The sequence below is a fragment of the Semicossyphus pulcher genome, unplaced genomic scaffold, assembly GCF_022749685.1.
Source record: "Semicossyphus pulcher isolate SPU_LCO1_2020_fin unplaced genomic scaffold, fSemPul1.0.p SCAF_13, whole genome shotgun sequence".
NCBI classification, from domain to species: Eukaryota; Metazoa; Chordata; class Actinopteri; order Labriformes; family Labridae; genus Semicossyphus; species Semicossyphus pulcher.
In genome coordinates, this window is record NW_027211637.1 from 23,870,944 (window position 1) to 23,890,479 (window position 19,536).

Below are 19,536 nucleotides of genomic sequence, written 5' to 3' on the forward strand. Positions count from 1 at the left end.
GAAACAGTCGTATTTCACGCCAGCGTCTCTCGCTTGGCCGTTCCTTTCAGAGGGAGGGGCGCAATACACTCTGGGTGTTGTAGTACAATTGGCGACACCACAAGCTGTTTGTACAACTTCTCCACAGCTATGGCGCCAATTTAAAATCTTATTGCATCTATCGATTAGAGAGAACACCAGCTTTGACTGACAGTGGCTTTTTCCAGGGGCCAACTGCTCCTTCAACAATTAAGTGCAGCTGATATTGGGTCTTATCCCACTCTGCACATGGCCCAACAGTGCAAAACACCACTTTATTATAGCTTTTAATTAAAATGATAAAGAGTTTTGTGAAATGTTTTGCAGAGCACGGTGTAATAATTGATTCTTAGCATGCACAGTGCAAATTAAGTGTGTTAGATAGAGGTCAGCGCAGTTGAAGGATGACTCGTGGCCATTTCAGATAATAAGCTGAGTCTGCACTCTACAATCTGATGGATCACAAGGAGTATTTTCTTCGGATATTACCAGCACCCTCCGTGCTTCATCCTTCAACTTCCCTCCGCAGTCAGGAGCAAACTCACTCCTGCACTATCCTTCATCCCTGGAATGAGTCATGAAAAATGACGCTCTGCGTTAGGCTCAATTTGAACCCGCCTGACCTCACTTTCCTTATACGCAACGTAACGACATAATTGTCCTTGAAAGAAAAATAAGATGTCCTGGAAGTATGAGGTCAGCTTTTGAAAGGAGAGTATTTTTAGTGTGAGCTCCTGCAACATTTATATTGTTTTCACAGGGGGGACAACTCATCAAAATCTTATCAGGGGAACAATTGTACCCAGTGGTATTGTTTCTGGCTTCAGCTACAGAACAGGCAATCTATTCCAGCTCAGTCAGGGTTTCACATCGACTGATTTAGCAGAGCTGTATTTTATCAAAGGCCTTGGTTACTGTCACCAGCCATCCCAGCAGTCTGCGGGGCTCTTAACAGTCAAGACTTTCAGACACTCGCTATTGAAGTGATCACACAACACAAAAAGCCAAAGAAGTATTTCATGATTTAGCAATTTCAACGTCAAGGTCTGAATCCCAGACAACTTGAGCTTTTCAGATGGAAAGGGATCAGCAGCAGAGTCTACTCATAATTCAGCTTATTTTCTGAGAAGAGGGCTCCACGGCTCAGAGAGTAAATGAATGAAAGAAATGTGTGTGCACCTACTCTCTTAAAAACCTTCAGGGTTTGATACAGTTGGAAGCTTTGCACCATTGCTATTTAAAGTGAAAAATGACTGATAGATCTGTATCATTGTTTTGGCCATTTTGAACTTGCTGCAATATTTTTCAAAGAACGTGACTGTGACGAACTCCAGAAAATGGGGACACGACCATAGACTGTATAAATAATGGGCGTAGCCAACGTGACGTCACCCCTTTGTTAGTTGACTGCATTTTTTTGGCATCAAATTCGGAATATTTGGACGAGTTAACAAAGCTAACTGTGCCCGTGGCTAATTCATTAGCTAGCAAGTGAGCTAGTTACCGGAATACGATTATATTTGTGGTTATAGTTTATTGGAGTTGTTTATTTATCAGACTAAAGAAGCTAAGAGAACAACAAATGAACGGCACGAACCGGGTAACTGAAAATAACCATCGTCTCATCACTACGGCCCGCCGTCTTCCCTGCGGGGGAAAGCTAACGACAACCTGACTCCAATGCACTAGCCGCCACAAATAAGTAATAATGTATGACAAACACTGAACAAACTAACAAGCCAGGTACTGTGAGCGCAGACTACGATAACTGTTAATGAGTGCTAACATATAAATATCATAATACTAGATTCCCACTCACCTAAAAAGCTGGAGCACAGACTTCTTCGACGGTCTTAGTACAATGAACCCCACAGACAGCCTTACTATTTGTCCAATATTTGCACGATAACCCCCCAAAGGCACGAACAACACAAACTTGGCCAAGAGGTAAAGTTCATTGACTGAATTTGTAAGTGTTGATGTCAAGCAAACAGCTAGAGGCAACCAACTGTCACTCAAAACAACCACGCCCCTAATTATGCAGGACTTTAAGGCTTCAGTACTCTAAACATGTGTAATTATCCCTGCTATAGTTATCGTAATATGCTGGAAAGTTATTCACACAGCGGCCATTTTTCCTCTGACATCACGTGTTGTGCTAAAATAATGTCAAACTGCTGCGTTCCAGTTTTTAAGTTGCATTGATGTAATCTGACAAATTATTATAATTTCCACCAGATTGATTAGTAACTGAAAATGAACAGTGAAAATACAAAGGAACATCTGGTTAAAGTTAAAACAACAATTACCACTTAGCTACCATCAGGCAACAGCTAATGTTAGCATTCAGCCATCTCCTAGCTAATATTACCATTAACTAAGAAGCTGAATGCTAACATTATCTTTAAGTGTGTTATATAATACGATATAAAAGATGCTAACAGACTTATATTTTTGAAAACAACTTATTTGATAAGCCAAAGCTACCATCAGATAACAGTTAACGTTAGCAATCACCTGCTTCCTTGCTAGCATAACTGGTAGCTGAATTTCCACATTGGCTTCATTTCTCAGCTCCAAAGTTACCGCTTGGGACACGACACCGTTCTTTCATCCACAAACACTGAGGGGGCATGGACAAATTCAAAAGTTTATGCGTGGCACCAGTAAAAACAGTTCATGACAATTACCATACACGATCTCTGCTAAGGAAATGGATTCAACGCCCACAATATCCAGCTTTTACTCATGGCTAGAGGACACAGTGAATTGAGGAGTTATATTTATATAAAAAAAAGGATTTTGGTAAATACACTTCGATTTCCTCCCTAGAACCAGATCAAGAGATTGGCTGCAGCTAGCAGCCTGTTTGCTTAGCTTAGCAAAAAGACTGGAACCATGGGTAAACAGCTAACCTGGCTCTACTTAAAGATAAGAAAAAATGGCCAACCTTCACCTAAAGCTAACCATGTAACACTTTTTAACTTATTTGTTTAATCCATAGAGAAAAAAACAGTCTTGTAGTGTCTTTCTAGTCTTTATGCTAAGCTAGCTTCACATGTGTAACCAAAGGGACTTATAAAATGCATCTAATAATATTGAGCAATGATGCACATGAGCAAAGAAATCACACACTTTTTTTTGTTGAGAAATAGCTCCCAATAAACACATAGCTTTAGTAACCACTGCTAAGTTTAGCTTCTTTTAGCTACCAATCTCAGTTAGACTTTTAGCTGCCATAGTCCTCAAATTCATACCTAATAGATGTAAAAATGTTTAAATGATTTGTAGAACTTTTCGGACATAAATATACCTTAAAAGCCATTTGACATAAAAAGTCAACAATGTGATGCAAGAAGGCCCCATGCAGCTAAGCAGCTCTAATGTCCTCATCCCAGCAACAACAAACTAACAGCAATTGGACCATCTACTCGTTAATCAGAACAGTCCTCCAATTAGCTTCTGCATCCGTGACTACAACACCTAGTGACATCAAATCCATTTAAGCTCCGGCACGACGCCAGAATCCCGGCTCATAACAAAACCAATGCGTGAAGAAGATACATTCAACCCAACTCACACACTTCGACCAACATGACACTTGATGATGTTTAGAAGGCTTTAGGATTAACACGATAATTCCCAGATAGCTTACCAGACATTTGATTAAATCTCAAACTAGACTGTGGTCGAATAATTCTGTAGAACGGACAAATATATGTGGATGTTTACGAAAGTGAAAAGTGAAGATCGAATTTTCAAATGCAAAAAGATAATTAATTTGAAAACACTCAAAGGGAACTGGGACAGATTGTTATTAGAGACAGTGCAGACATAAAGGTCAGCCTTAGCTCGCAAAGTTTTACGACAAAGGGAGAACACAAAGAAGTGAATTCTCACTTTTGGTCCATTGTCAATGATTGTCAGCATCCCTTGATGTAGATAAGGGTGGGGGACGGGGGTTGTAGGCATTGTGGAGAAGGGCTTATACTACAGTTATTGAGGTTAATCCACCTCAATGGCTGTGAACACACCTCCCAGTCCCCAGTGCATTAACTGGTGAGGAAGTCATTGTGCAGCAGAATACTTGGTTTTAATATAGATTCTCCCAAAACAATCTTATATAAATAGAATAATGAAGCAGACCTGTTTAGAATATCTGAATAGGAACAGTAACAAAATAGCATTCAAGAGTTAAATATCAAAATAAAAGCTGGTCTGTACGCGACACTTGTATCCATTTGGATGTATCTTTCAGTCTGAAACTGTTACCAGCCCACTCAGTGGCCAAAACACTTGCAGCTGTCAGAGCCATCTCTTCTGAGTCTCTTAGGAGTCTGTTGTGATAGCAGAGGCGGTATCGCTGTCTGAAGCTGACAAAACACTCAAACTTTTGCACACATATAAGAAACATTTTTTCTGCAAATTCACTTACCATGTTTGGCTCCATGATTGAAAAAAAACAAACAAAAATCCTTAAAGCAACAGACTCCTTATGGATGTATGAAATTGTAGTCCAAATATGTTGTTTTGAGTTGCTACTTTTTGTTTTATTTTTGCAGCTTTGACCTCGGTGGCCAAAGTGAACCCAGAGAGGACGATAAGTCTGACAGAAGCAGGGTGTCTCAGAGGCTGAGGGATAATCCTGCAGTGTGCCACTTGAATAGCTTTAGAGGGGGAGGGTGCTAGCTGGGGAGAGGAGCGAAGAAGCGGATAGGACAAGTGAGACAGAGAGAGAAGAAGTGGAGAGAGCGAGATCTGTAATGTTGATATTAATCTGTAATTAACACATTAGATAGTGAAAGAAAAGCTTTTGTGTCTGCATTGAGACACATGCATGAGGGTTTGTGTGATTTTGACGGATGAGAAGTTTCCAAATATCAATTTAATCACAACTTGCACATACAGAGCTGCACTTCTATTTCAGCACCATGGCACTAAATGCTGCAGGTACCTGATGAGAGAAAAAGATAACCCGTGTTTCTGCAGAGACAAAAGTTCCTGACACAGTCAGAAGGCCCAGTGATAACAAGGCTTTTAAAGCATTGAATGGGAACCACAACAAACATGTAAGCTTGTTACGGTAAGAAGATTTCAGAGAGATGAACTAACTTTACTCCGGCACACAATCAACCTCACTTTGTCCTCTCTCATTAGACAACCTATTGAATTAGGAAAGAGCCCTCATTTAAGAACCGTCACACATAGACTTACATATGGCTAAATCAAACCTGCAATAATGACTAACAAACAACCTCATATCTGTTATGCCTGGAACTACAGATGAAATTTAGCTCATTAGCTAACTCTTGTTGATTAAAGTAATAATCTGGAAGATTTTCACATAAATAAATGTCTGTTAAGTCTCTATCTATCACTGAATGAGGTAACACAATGGTGATTGAGCCTATGGCCCACTGATGAAAGCCTTTGCATTTGCAGAATTACAGACTGGGTGACTGTGGCGACTTTCGTGGAAAAAATCACAAGCGGCGCCCAGTTAGTGACGCATTTTCCATCACCCAGCAGTGGTTGGTCTGCCAGAGAGGGTAGGCGGAGCTAAGCAGCTGCTTTTCCGGTCTCTGCAAGCGTTGCGAGTAAACAGTAATCTACTATGGCTGAACAAACAAAGAAAAGATGGATGACTACAGATACAACTTCAAAAATAAGTGAAAATCTAAAGACAAAGAAACAAATTCGACGCTCAGATGAAGGCAAACAGTCTAAAAAGATCAGTGAGAAAAATCAAGAGTTACAATCTGCGTTGCCTGGCCAAGGTGGAGAGCATTGACAGAAGAAAAGAGACTGAGGGCAGATGTGGTTCTCGTTCTCTTGGACTGGCAGGTACCTCTAATGATTACAAATATAAATGCTACTCCAGCTAAAATAGCAAACCGTGGACTTCACACATGTAGCACCCTTTGGATATCTGGGAAGTGTGTTCCTGCAATGACCATTTATCGCCATTGGTGCCGCCAAAGAGAACGAAACTGAGATCTTCGAGATTACAACTTTAGTGTTCATTTTTCCTGATTAATATAATAATTACCTGATATATACTGTCCAAGAGCACTTCAGATTACAGTTTGTGATTCTTCCTCTCTATGCCATTAACAAAAAAATAAAATGGCTGAACATAAAATCTGTGGTGTCTCTGTGTCCTCTTTTGAGAATGTATTTGTTGTTTCCTGTTTTATTTTGTAACTACTTTCCTCTCTGGTCTGTACGTTTACTTCCTGTCCTTGTGTGTTTTCCTGCCTGTGTGATTGGTCGCCCCGCCCTGATTGTTCTCACATGTGCCTAATTAGTTTCACCTGTGTCCGATTAGTCTCACTTTCCCAGTGTATTAAGTCTTTGTTTTCCTCTGTCTCGGTGCCAGTTCGCCTTCGCCACAAGTGCCAAGTGTTCCAACATTTCTGCCTGTGTTTTCTGGACTCCTGAATTCTCCTTGACTCTGGATTTGTATGCCTGCTTTTGTCTGCTCTCTGGTTTTACCCACTACTTCCTTTTTTCTCTATTAAAACCGCAGCAGCTCTGACATCACAATCAGCATTTGGGTCCTCTCTGCGTCCACCATACGTGACAGAATCAAAGTGGCGTGTCGAGCCTTCAGCTGATGCTTTGATATACAGTTGTTGGTTTACGATGCATTCTGATTATTGTGCCTTCTGTTTGATATGCGCGACGTGCCCTCCTCTTGCAGCGACTGAGTAAAAGGACACACAAGGAGAGGCAGAAGGAGGCCTTTCATTGAGATATGAGCAGGGAGAAAAAGAAGCAGCGAGAAGAAGGGGGATTGAGGCAATGATGAAGATTGATATGGAAGAAAGGACGGACGTGACAGCAGAGAGGTGAAGGAGAAGAGGAGGGGACACAGGCGGGGAGAAGCTGCAGCAAGCTCAGGACGTTACATGGACTAGCTCAGACAGCCGGACTGTTCCCGAGTGGTATAGAGAGCCATAGGGGCAGAACGGCAGCTGAACACATCAGGACAGAGATGTGATTCATCTCATGGTGCAGCACGGAGTAAGCAGGCTGTTGGATGTTGCCAGGAGACAGAGCTGCCTTGTGCAGACTTCAGACACGCCGTAACAGCCGAGGTCGTCATTAAGCTGGACATGTGACCTACGCTTTGGACAGGAGCAAGAAGCCTGCTTCATGCAACAACACACACAAGATAGGAACTTGTGAAGTGCGAGTGCGTACTGAACCATGTGAGAGAGGGACAGAGGACTGAGAGGAGCCGATCTAAGAAGACGCAGTGATCAGAGTTAGAGCAGTAAATAAGAAATATGGGAGATGACGGAAGAACCAGTGAGGGCGGAGGATGGCGGTGCTGTTGTGTTGTATTTATCAGTTGAACACGTAGAGCAGTGAGACCTCCTCACCGCTCGCTGAGGAATGGAGAAGGAGAGTCAAATCTGAACTGACGTGTTGATCCAGACGGGGAGTCTGCTACAGAATTTAGGAAAATACCAGCCCTCATCTTCTCTCTCTGCTCCAACAGCTCACTCTGAGCCAGCCAACAGAGGAAAGCCCCTGAGACAGCTGTGTAGGGAGACAGATTTTTACATATTGCCTTATACAAACAAGTAATGAGCAGAACAGGTAGAAAACAAACATGTCTGATATGAGCAAAGAAGATAAATGTGCCACCCATGTGGTTTTCAAGAGGAAGCAAATGATCTGTGAACAAGAAGAGGCTACAGTCACGCTAGCAGCTGTGCGAAGCATGCTCTGCAAAACATTTGACAAAACTCTTTATCATTTACAAGCTATAATAAAGTGGTGTTTTGCAATGTTTGGCCATGTGCAGAATGTGATGACACCCACAATCAGCTGCACTTAATTGTTAAAGGAGAAATCCTCCCCAGGAAAAAGCCACTGTCAGTCAAAGCTGGTGTTCTCTGTATTCGTTAGAAGCAATAATATTTGAAATTGGCGCCATAGCTGTGGAGGAAATTGTACAAACAGCTTGTGGTTTCACCCATTCTACATTCCTACAACACCCAGCATGCATTGCGCCCCTCCCTCTGAAAGGAACGGCCCAGCCAGAGACGCTGGAGTGGAGAGTTTCACTGCAGGCAATGGCTCAGAGCGGGACAGAATCCGAAATACGACGAGAATATGCCGGTGGATCGTCTAAAAAATCTTCGGGTCTGAAGTCTACATTTCAAACCTGACGATTTTTGAATGAGATGACGCGTTTTACGTAGTCTGGCGGAGGTTTTCCAGGGCCCATTGGAGAAGCGGATAGCGTCCTCCAAAGGCACAGAGCGAAATAGCATTTTTTTTCTACCATGATGGCATTAGCTCCCCATAATAGCATGATAGGACTGAGGTTGAAAATCGTCTAACTGGCCTCGGAAGCACAGAGGTGCTTTGACCTAATGTAATGTGTAACATATATGCTGATGGGAGTATTGGACAAATGATTACGATGATTTGTGCCTGTCATTTTAAAACGACAAAAATACACTATATTCGTGTATTTCGCTGGAAAAGTGACAACTTAAAGCTGCTTGTGGAGTTAGATCAAGAGTCAGGAGATCGCGAGAGTCTGCAGGTCTCCCTGTTGTTACAATTAATGTCAAAGAATCTAAGCACCAAACATCACATGTGAGGAATAAAAGTTGCTATCATACATACATTGGATAAGTCCAAATGTAAAAACACTCAAACATTAAAGAAATGTTTGCATTTAAAGTGTTCAGAAATATTATAAGCAGAATTTACTTAAAGCATTAAAAGCAGCATGTGGAGGTGAGGCAGGTGGATAATCCTGAGGAGTCCTGAGATAATGTGTCTCGATTCTTTGCTTTTAAGACTTCAAACAGTTTGAGAGGTTCAGAGGGAACTCATACGGCACCTTGTCAAGGTGGTACAACTAGACAGAGGATAAAAGCCGAATGCTTCGGGAACCAGTCTTGATATCAAAAGAACAGCTGCTGATTAATCACATATTTCATTCAGAATAATAATGTCTCTGTGTGACTAAAGCTGCTACATACTGCAATGTAGCAACCAAGTCCACAGAGGCCTTTGCTTGTGCAGGCTGTGTGGGTCAAGATTTCAAGCAAACAAGCGCAGGATGACTCAGCTATCTGATCATGGATGTCTCTGCTGCACTAGAATCAAGTTCCTGCTTCACTGTTTGCTCCTTGTTGGGTGTGTGCGTGTGTGTGTGTGGGGAGGGTTCTCCTTTCCTGTTGCCTGTTTCCATCAGAGTCTGTTTAACTTTGTGATTCAGCAAGGTGTGCATTTGCTCAGCTCCCCGAACAACAGACCACAGCATATTTCCTCAGCACCGGGATGTGAATAATAAAAAAGGCACCGGCAGCATTAATATTATATTGATCTCTGGAGGGAAATGTTCTCTTTCTCTTCCACCCACCACACACAGAGGTCAGAGGTCATGGTCAGCTGGAGGTCACATGGAGCCGGTAGGGTGGATGATGACACACAACGCTGCCCATAAAACTAGCTGTAATCTGATTCAATCTCCAATACTATATTTAATACAAGGACCATTCAATGTCACCGCAGAGATGAGGTAACAGGATGGTACTATGCAATGTGCTTATAGAGTACACGTTAAATGTAAACAAAGACTAGGTTTGCACAGTGTTTCAGGGACCAATATAAGATTAAAACTACATTTAATGGAAATATTTCAGTGTGTTTCATAAAAAATGTTAAAGAAAATCAGCCTAATCTACTAACAAATGACCCTCAGAAAAGACACTTAAAGGACAGAACTTGTAGCATGTTGCCGGGACAACGTAATAAAAGTGTGATTAAAAAATCAAGTGGACAATCAAACAGTAAAGCTATAAGAGAATCATGACTATTTGGTTTTAGACCCAAATATGGCCGACAGAAGCCCTTTTTACGCTGCGGTTACCGCCACAGCGCCGTAACAAAGCTCCATGGCCGTGCGACGCCGGCGTAACGCTGCCCCAGAGTGTTGTTTTTACACAGTGTTCCGGCTTTGCCGAAGCAAAACATGTGCGAGGTGTAAACAAACAGCGCGTGCTTCACATACACACACACGGCCCGCTCCAGCTCCACGGTGTCCACAGACGCCGTTTCGCCTCAGTTACTACCTCTGATGCCGGCTCAGAGGAGGAACAACTTCGCCCCACCATTCCGCCTCTGTGCGTTAAACATAGAAGACAGTATGTAACAGAGGCGTTATGATCCCGCCTTTAACTGGCAGTGTATAAGGGGCTAGAGAGAGAAAATAATTAGTCTCATTCAAATCTACATATAAAATACTACTTAGGGACAATTAGCTAAATGCTAAAGCAGCATGGTGGCATGCTAACAATGACTCAATGTTTACATGCTTCTTAAATAACTTAACATTGGCTAATTAGCACAAACACAAAATATCACTGAGGCAGATGGAAATGTCATTAGCTTTGCACTTTGACCTTAAACAAAAGCATGAGACGAATTTAAGTCTCAGCCCTAGAAGAAAGTTTTAAGGAGCATCCAAGTCATGAACATTCATTTATCATCAGGTCATGATGTTTCACCTAAAAACTAAGATGTGGATGGTGCTGGAGGTAAACGTGGATCCTCTAGGGACTATAAATGTTCCAAAAGTTGTGAATACGAATATATGGAGTCATACAGCTAACATAGCTTAAAACTAACCTATCGATCTTAAACTAAAGTGAGTCCAGCCTATTAACCCGGTGTTACTCCGGGACACAAAGTGAAAGGACTTGGCCTTGTGTTTCCCCCTCTGCTCTATCTTCCCCTCTCTGCACACAGTCTCTTTAATACAAGCCTCTGTCCTACCTTACCGCGACCTCAGTTGTCTTCTTGCTCAAGAAAAATGTTCTGCTGGCGGTTATTATGCTCCTGTAGAGCGCTGCAACACCTCTGTAATGCAATCTAAGACGGTATGTAATTTAATAGCTTTAACTAGGAACGAGAGGCTGAAAAACATCATCTAATGAGCCACTCAGCCGGATCAATCAATGAGCCGTAGTCCCGATGACATGACTCATCTCTCTCTCTAACCTTGTTTACAACTATTACTACAAATTAGGCTTTGTGCAGACGTTACTTGAAGCATCACTTCATAACTAGGCAGCCTTTTCATGCTTATTTAGAGCATTTCAGTTTGGTTCATCGCTGCTGGAGCATTTTCTACCCTTGGATGCGCTTTAAACTCCCTGATGAACCATCTGTATAAAAACTACTAGCAAAAGCATTCAACACGTCCAGCTCTCTGACAAAAGTCAAGGATAGATAGAGAACATTAAAACTGTATGACAGAGTTAGAAATCCCAGCATTGCAGTGAGAAACAGACGATCACAGAGTTTAGATAGATTAAGCAAACTGCACTGATTGCTCGGGCGGCTGTCGGTCGTCTTTCAATCGGAAGGTCGGAGGTGCGATCCCCAGCTCCTTCAGTTTACATGTCGAAGTGTGAATGTGAAGACTGACTGACAGTAGCAGCCTCTGCCATCAGTCCATTTACCATTTACCAATGACCTGTTAGGTTCTTATAAACTACTACGACGTAAGACTGGTATCTTCACTGCTAATTTTCAAGGGTACTGATGTTTGCTACCTATGAAACATCTTAACCACCATTGGATGGATTGCCATAACATTTGGTACAGACACTTATAGTCCTCAGAGGATCAATCCTGCCGACTCTTGTGACTGACTGTTCCTCTTAGGCCACCGCTAGATGGAAACTTGTGGTTTTATTGGATTATTTGCCATGAAATTGGTACAAACATTCACCCTCCAATCAAAATGAACTACAATAGCTTCGAACATCATTTTGTCCAATATTTGATTCCTAATTATGCTAAATGTGTAGAGGCGGCGGTTAATCTCAGCGGTTAAATCACACGTCCCATATGCAGAGGCTACAGTCCTCAATGCAGGGGCACAGAGCTCGTCATCACCACTCTCTCTTCCCCTATTTCCAACACTATCCCCCCCTCTCTCAATAAAGGCATAAAAAGGCCTAAAAAAATGTAAGTAAGAAAAACTATGCTAAATAAATAACCTACTGACAAGTCTTAGCATTAGTCCTACAATGTGTAAAGTGCTAATGGTAGTCAGTCGTCTTTCCATCGTAAGGCTGACGGTTCGATACCTGACTGCTGTAGTCTACATGTCATATTGTCCACTGAACCCCAAATTGCTCCCCAAGACAGAGCCATCATTTGGGGATTAGCACTTTGCATAGCAGCCTCTCCCGTCAGTGCGTGAAAGGGTGAATGTGACATGAAGTGTAAAAGCACTTTGAGTAATCTGAAGTGCATTCCATTCACCAATTAATGCTAGCATGCTACACGCTAAGCACAGATGATGTACATGTTAAACATTATACCTGCTAACATCGACACTTAGGCATTGTCATTTTGAGCATGTTAGCATAATTATGTTAGCATTTAGCCTAACCACACAACAGAGCCAATAGCGTCGCTAACAGTTGAATTACAACTGTTGAAAATTAACTATCGAACTATGAAATGATCCAGGAGGCTCCTGTGCATATTTGAAGTCATGTGAATAAGCTGAATAAAGCTGCTGCTGCTCTTTCCGCTAACATACATTCAGCTGATCCTTTCAACCATCAAGGCCAGACACTGAAGATCCTACTTCATGAACAGGTAAACAGTGAGGGATCCCATACGGCTGTAAACAAACAGAGGGACACAGAGAGAGAATGAGGATCCATCCTCCATTTTTTCTGTTAAGCTGAGAAAAACCTTCTACAACAGGCAGCACCTATAAACACACACCAACACTTGCGACTGAGTTGTGATTTAACACAGCGTCCCGCACGCTGCTGCAGTGGTTATGTAACTCTCCAGCCTCCCGGTGACAGTGTAGTGAAGACAGGGGGGAAAAAACGGCCGGGGGGAGGGCAGAGAGAGACGGACCAGAGCGGAGCCGAGGAGGGGGAGACAGACATATTGTGATGGCTGGTGATGTAGGAATGAACTGCAGACATGCAGCAGTGGCTGTGTGATGGAGCAGAGAGGATGGAGGCTCTGGTTCCAGTCCAGTTTTTCCTGATGTCCGGGCAGACAGAGGAAGGGAGGAAGGGTGGGAGAAAATGAGCAACCGTCAATCTGGGAATGTTGCTCTTCACACACACTGGCTCTCTGCCTTCTTCCCGTTTAGCTGCCTGATGCTGCGCTGAATACTGATTGGCTGTCTTCAAACGCACCGCCTGTCCATGTGTGTGTGTGAATTTATGAGGTATGCGGAGAGTGGAAGAGGGAATCATTGAAAGGAGAGTGCTACTGAATATCACGACTAGAAAGGGATATACATCTTGAAATGTCTCTTAAAAATCAACATTTATTTTCATTTAAACATCATTTATTCAACAACAGCTCCATTAGTAACATCCTTTGCTTCCCTTTAAAAATGTTACACATGTAACTGCTTTCAAACTGAGGATAAAATGATTTCTCTGCTTTTGTTTGAACATCAAAGAAATGAGGAGGAGCTGCTTAAGTGGCAAAATGAAAATCTTTCACAATGCTGCATATTTGTCCTTAAGGAAAGATGTAAATTGTTTGTCATGTTAGCATGCTAAAATTTGCATATTAGCACTAAACACGTCGTATAAATTATTGGGCAAATAGATACCAATGATGGCAAAAAAATAAAAATTCAGAAGCAGAAATATTCATACGTTTTCATCCGTCCAGTACTCTACCTTTCATTTACCTGAACCACAAACGTCTCAGAGAGGAGCTATAGGATAAAGTAAGGAGATTACCCAAGTCAGTAATACTAATCCTACGGGGACCATGAATGTCAACACACATTTTAAAAACAGCTGATCAACATTGGAACCCAAAGCACGGCTTCATATGCTTATGGATGGGAAATCCCATGCTCCTTAAATACTGACCACATCATAACAACAAGCTATCTCCCTCAAAGCTAGCAGCTGGCATGGCAATATGTTCAAAAATGTCGTGTCAATGCAATGAAAGTCTCCGGTAAAATATGATGAACAAGAGCAGAAGAGAAGCGACGACAGCAGTTTGCGCAGAGAAATGTCAAGTGAATGTCCAGACTATAATCATCTTACCTCCCTATTTATACCTGCCTCTAATACCCAGAGGACAGGGAGGTAAAGTAAGACACTGATTCCGCTGTGTTGCCTGTGCAGGGACAGAACTAAAGAGCTGCGACCCAAACACACCTGAGTTTCAAAAACACAGCACTCAAAAACTCACATTAAAAGAGAACTGAGCCTGTAAAACGAAGCGCGCAGCAGCTCAGTGTAAGATCCAAGCAACTTTATCTCATACCTCAGACTGACACATTCATGTATGTGGTGTTTATTTGAAGCCTCGACTACAGAAGCCAGTTTGGCTCGGAGAGTGATGGATGGGTTCGCCCAATCACGAGCCAAACTAGCGCTGGTGGTGGTTAAATAAAGAAGGAAGGAAAATAAATAAGTGCGGTGTAAATGTTTCCATGTCAGAGTTGGCTTAACAGCCTGAAGACATAAACACTCGGCCTCAGCTGGCACCAGGAGGGAGCAGTCGTCGACTCTAAATCTGACTTTGGAAATTAGAATATAACCCACTTTCTGAGATTTAATAGGCCATGGAGCAAAGTGTGGCTGTGAGCTGGTAACATTTAAATTAAATCAAATGGTTGTTTTTTATTTGAATGCAATTACTCAATTGAGACTTGTCCCAAATCCAGACTTTAATTAACCCACATACCAAACACCGAAACAAGCTCTGTCAGTGATTCTAAGACGTTTTGGTCAATGAATATGAAACTCTTTTCCTAAAAATAGTCCCAAATTAATATTGTGAAAATTAGGGATCAAATTCAGACATCTTGTCCTGATTTGAAAACGAGATAATTGACTTCTAGAAATCCGCTAATCTGATGAGCCATTTAGTGGTTCACAGCTACAACAGAGGAAAAAGAGGCATTTCCTTCTAGCCTTATTTCTTTGTGCAGTTCTCTGCATGCGTAGGAATACGGGCGCGGCTGAAAAACATAGTGCCAAAGGAGAGGGCTGTCTCATGGAAAGGTTAAAGACCCCCTCCAGTGAAAACCAAGTGTTTAACTTTGTAGACATCTCCATGTGTTGTTTTCATGTGCTACAAGACATTAAGGGGTGTCTAATCGCGAAGATTTCAGTTGCGTTCTCTTTGGCGCCACCTTTGGCAATAAACGGTAATTGCGGGAGCACACTTCCCAATTCAACAAGACGTCGCTCTCCTTTTTAGACTGTTTGCCTTCATCTGTGCGTCAAATTTGTTTCTTTGTCTTTGGATTTTCACTTATTGTTGAAGTTGTATCTGTAGTCATCCATCTTTTCTTTGTTTGTTCAGCCATAGTAGATTACTGTTTACTCGCAACACTTGCAGAGACCGGAAAAGCAGCTGCTTAGATCCGCCTACCCTCTCTGGCAGACCAACCACTGCTGGGCGATGGAAAACGCGTCACTAACTGAGCGCTGCTTGTGATATTTTTCACCACAGACACCCAGTCTGTAATACTGCAAATGCAAAAGCTTTCATCAGTGGGCCATAGGCTCAATCACCATCGTGTTACCTCATTCTGCGATAGATAGCGACTTAACAGACATTTATTTACATGAAAATCTTCCAGATTATACCTTAAATATGATTTACTAATATACTATGTATTAATAAGTACCTCCAACCCCACTTAAAAAAATCCTTTTTAAGTGAGTGACCGGGACAGTGAACAGTCCTCCGGCAGATGAAGAAACAGGCCGGAGCTGCTGGGGGGTTGGATGGAGCAGGGCCGAACAGAAAGCCGTGGGGCGCACCGACCTGCAGACCTGCCGCCAGACAAACCCCAGACACGTGTGTGTGAGGCTGAGTGTTAGCTCGCTACAGGAAAATGTCAAACCTCGACCTAATTTACGGTTGTCTAGCTATTCCTGAACATTTAGTTTTTGACAAGACTGTGCGAGATCAAAGAAACCGCTCTCATTTCACTCCCTACTCTCTCAAGGCCATCAAACAAAACCTCCGATTTCTTCTTCTTCTTCCTTTTTTCTCTCTGTTTATTTGTTCTTTCTTGTGTCTGTCGTCTGTTTGTATGTTTGCTTTGAGCTTTGATATCTGATCATAACTGTCTTTATTGTCCCCAAGCACCATGTTTTAGTGTGTTGTACTGTGTTACACTTGCATTCACATTCTCACAATAAAAAGCAAAACCATCCCTTTAAGTCCGTGTTAACCTTCGGGCTTCCTTTCACCTACAGTATAAACACTCCTCTGACCCAGCTCTCTCTCCCAGTCCAAACTCCACAGGATCCCAGGAGGAGCCTGTACTGAACTGGGCCACCGTGTTCTGATGAAGCCCTCCTGCATATACAAACATCATCAAACAGCTGCTTAACCTCCCTGCTGCAGCGCGGGTCTATCATGATGAACACAAGACAAAGAGATCACAGAGGGAAATCGATAATCACTCCGGAGTTATCATTCTCCCCGGTGAGACAGACGCAGCTCGGATTAGAGAGGCGATCAAATTAATTCTTCCTCTAAAAACAGAAAATTATGAAGAGAGTGAAAAAGTAACGACGACAAACAGAGATCAGGAAGTGGGATCGACTTTAGCTTGAGAGCTGAAACGCAGCCCTGCATTAGCATTGTAACCCTATATGTGATATCAATCATGCAGCACACTCTCACGCACAGAGGAGACCACATTTCAAAATAAAAGTCTCAAATAAGAAACAAAAATGCTGGTCCTGTCCTCCAGTTAGTCTAATGGCAGACCGGAACACCCTCATGAAATATTAACGCCATTGACAAAGAGCTATTAATTACCAAAAGTGGTGTGTTTAGCATAATAAATTATACAAAAGGTCCCTAACACAGTCTGCGCCGAAGATGTGGACCTTCTGTTGTACCTGTGAATCTAAATAGTGATCGAGCAAACAGGGAGATTTACACAGCACACGTAGGGACTCACCTTCTCCACCAATGGGAGGTCAGGTTTCCATAAACCTGAGAGAGAAGCTGTTGGTCCCCTGCAGGAGATCACCTGTCGAGACAAAAAACAGAACATGTCGGGGTCAGCGCTTCGAGCATCAGGTAACAGTGAGTGCGGCTAAATGGCTCTAATAAGTGTCAAAACACTTATTATCTTTGAAAGACTTTAAGAGATAAGCTGAATTTAATTTGATCACAATCAAGTGGAGATGAGTGAACTCTGACAACGTGGAAAGAAGCAAACTGAATAAGTGTTTCTTTAAGTTGTAAACAAATACACAAGCAGGCGTTGATGATGCATGACTAACATTCATATACAAAAGGATCAAGTTATAAAGTGAAGGGTAAAAAATGTACAGTACAGTGGATGTTATATTTCTGCAGACAACATGTTACACACATATAAAGGTCAGGGAATTATAATGTTTCTATTCAGAACTCACTAAAAGATAGTGTAACCTTTCTGCTATCCTTAACACAAACCACATAATACCAGTAGTCAGACCACGCAGAGCACTACATTAAACACATACTGCTCACCAAACCAATATATTTTAAAGATAGGGCTGCTGAAGAGAGACAGGAAACATGGGGAGAAGAGAATGGGGAATGATATGCAGTAAAGGGCGAGGGCGGGAGTTGAGCCTGCAGCCACTGCGTTGACCTTGCAGCCTCTTCACATGGGGCGCCCGCTCTACCCACTGAGCCAAACCAGTGCCCCCCAAACTACAAAACTGTGAACATAAATATAGCTAGTACAAAGGAAGTAGGACAATAGCATAAAAATATTATAATATCTATATTTTAATGAGATTATAATCCAATACAACAGCAGCACAAGCATAGAATCTCGCATTAATAAACCTCAAACATGCATTTGCAAATTCATTAAACAAGTGACTCTTCCAATAAGTGATAATGAAAAGCAAAAACAGTGACAGAGTGCAGTTACTTCTTCATGAGTCTCTTAAACATCACAAGAGTTCATAACTTAACAAGGATCTTTATTGTCACATGTTGATGCAGACGGTACAAGCACAGTGAATTAGTTTGCCTTCATCAGCCAGCTGCTCGAATACAAGAACAAACAGACGCAATAAGACAACTTCATGTGAAATATACTGCACTATAATATGTAACTAAAGCATGTAGAATTTAAGTGCATGGGCTAAAGGGCAGTTGGATGTTTTAGGGACAGGATGTAGAAAGAGACACCTTCCCTCAGGAGATTTAGGAGTTAATTGCCTGCATGACGTTGGGGAAGCTAGATTTACTGTCTGTATTTACATCCCCTTTAAACTCCACATTCTACATTCAAATCCATTTATAATTCATGTCGTTTTCCAAGCAAAAAGGGCAAAAAATCACTGGTTCAAACTCCTATAGTGCAAACAAATGCTGCTCTCTCTCTGTGCATCGCTATAAACAGACCATCTTTGGATTTAGGAGCATTTAATGGAAACAGCAGCTCTAAATTCAACATCATGCTCATCATTACACGGCCATTTTGTCTTCTCTTTAATACCTACACATCATGTGCAGAATGTCGATGAGGCTGTAATGACTTAAACTGAATGAGATGCGGCTGCCTCATGTTCTCTCTTCATTCATGATCACATAAGTCTGTGCGTTCAGTCATACATGTCATGTGACTTGAATCCTCCTCGCTGTGCAGGATGAACCCGCCCTCTCACCCACTGATTGGCTCTGATCAGCCTCCGCGCCTCCTGAACAGGATATGCGGCTCAGATAACAGACGGGTGGACTGAATTTTCAGGCAAAACAGGGATACATCAGCCTACCCATCAAACGGAGGAAACTGAGACGTGGGCAAATGCTGAGTCACGGTCACTTAATGCCACTGCTGACGGTTTATGAGCTCCCCCGGAGAAACCCCGGCATGCATAGTCGATCACTGAGCAGCTTGTTGTAGAAACCGTTTTGATGCACGACGTCTATAAAGAGAAAATTAATCATTTTGTGCATTTTTTTAACGCAAAAGTGCCAAAAATATCTGCTTTAAGCTTCTTTAATGTGAAAATTTGCACATTTTTATCCTGATGTGCACAAAATTATGAAATCTCTTTGGTTTTAAGACAAAAATAACACATCTGGGGATTTAAAAATGTCCTTTTTTCATTGTGTTCTTGAATTTTATGGACTGAACGATTAATCAGGTAAACACCGGTTGGTTGCAGCCGTAAGATCTTCAGCCTCAGCACCACAAACACACTCACTATAACGAGCTCCTTTGCTCTACAGTCAAGAAGGCAGCATTACAGCATCTGTCTCTCCCACTCAACCTCCATGAGGAACACACCCTCTAGTGTTCAGAGCAATGAAGCTGCTGCATCAAAGGGACAGTCAACCGTCACCAAACCATGCACACAAACTCCTTCATTATTTGATCATTGATTCCAAACTCCTGTGCATGATTAATACCCTTGATTTGGGCCGCTTGGAGGCCATTTTGAATTGCCCAAAACATGCTTCAGTGTTGTGCTTCAGTTGAGC

General features: G+C 42.2%; 1 protein-coding gene across 3 annotated transcripts in view; it reads right to left on the reverse strand.

Moving 5' to 3' along the window:
- The window catches only part of pacsin1a (protein kinase C and casein kinase substrate in neurons 1a), a 40,498-nt gene that overhangs the window by 16,797 nt on the left and 4,165 nt on the right, over positions 1-19,536 (reverse strand). For 2 of the 3 annotated variants that reach the window (XM_069660272.1, XM_069660273.1), the window contains exon 2: positions 17,003-17,074. The gene's annotated coding sequence lies outside the window, so the exon portion shown is untranslated. Of the gene's footprint in view, positions 1-4,453; positions 4,519-17,002; positions 17,075-19,536 lie in introns of those variants that run through there. The other variant, XM_069660274.1, reaches the window with a different exon arrangement.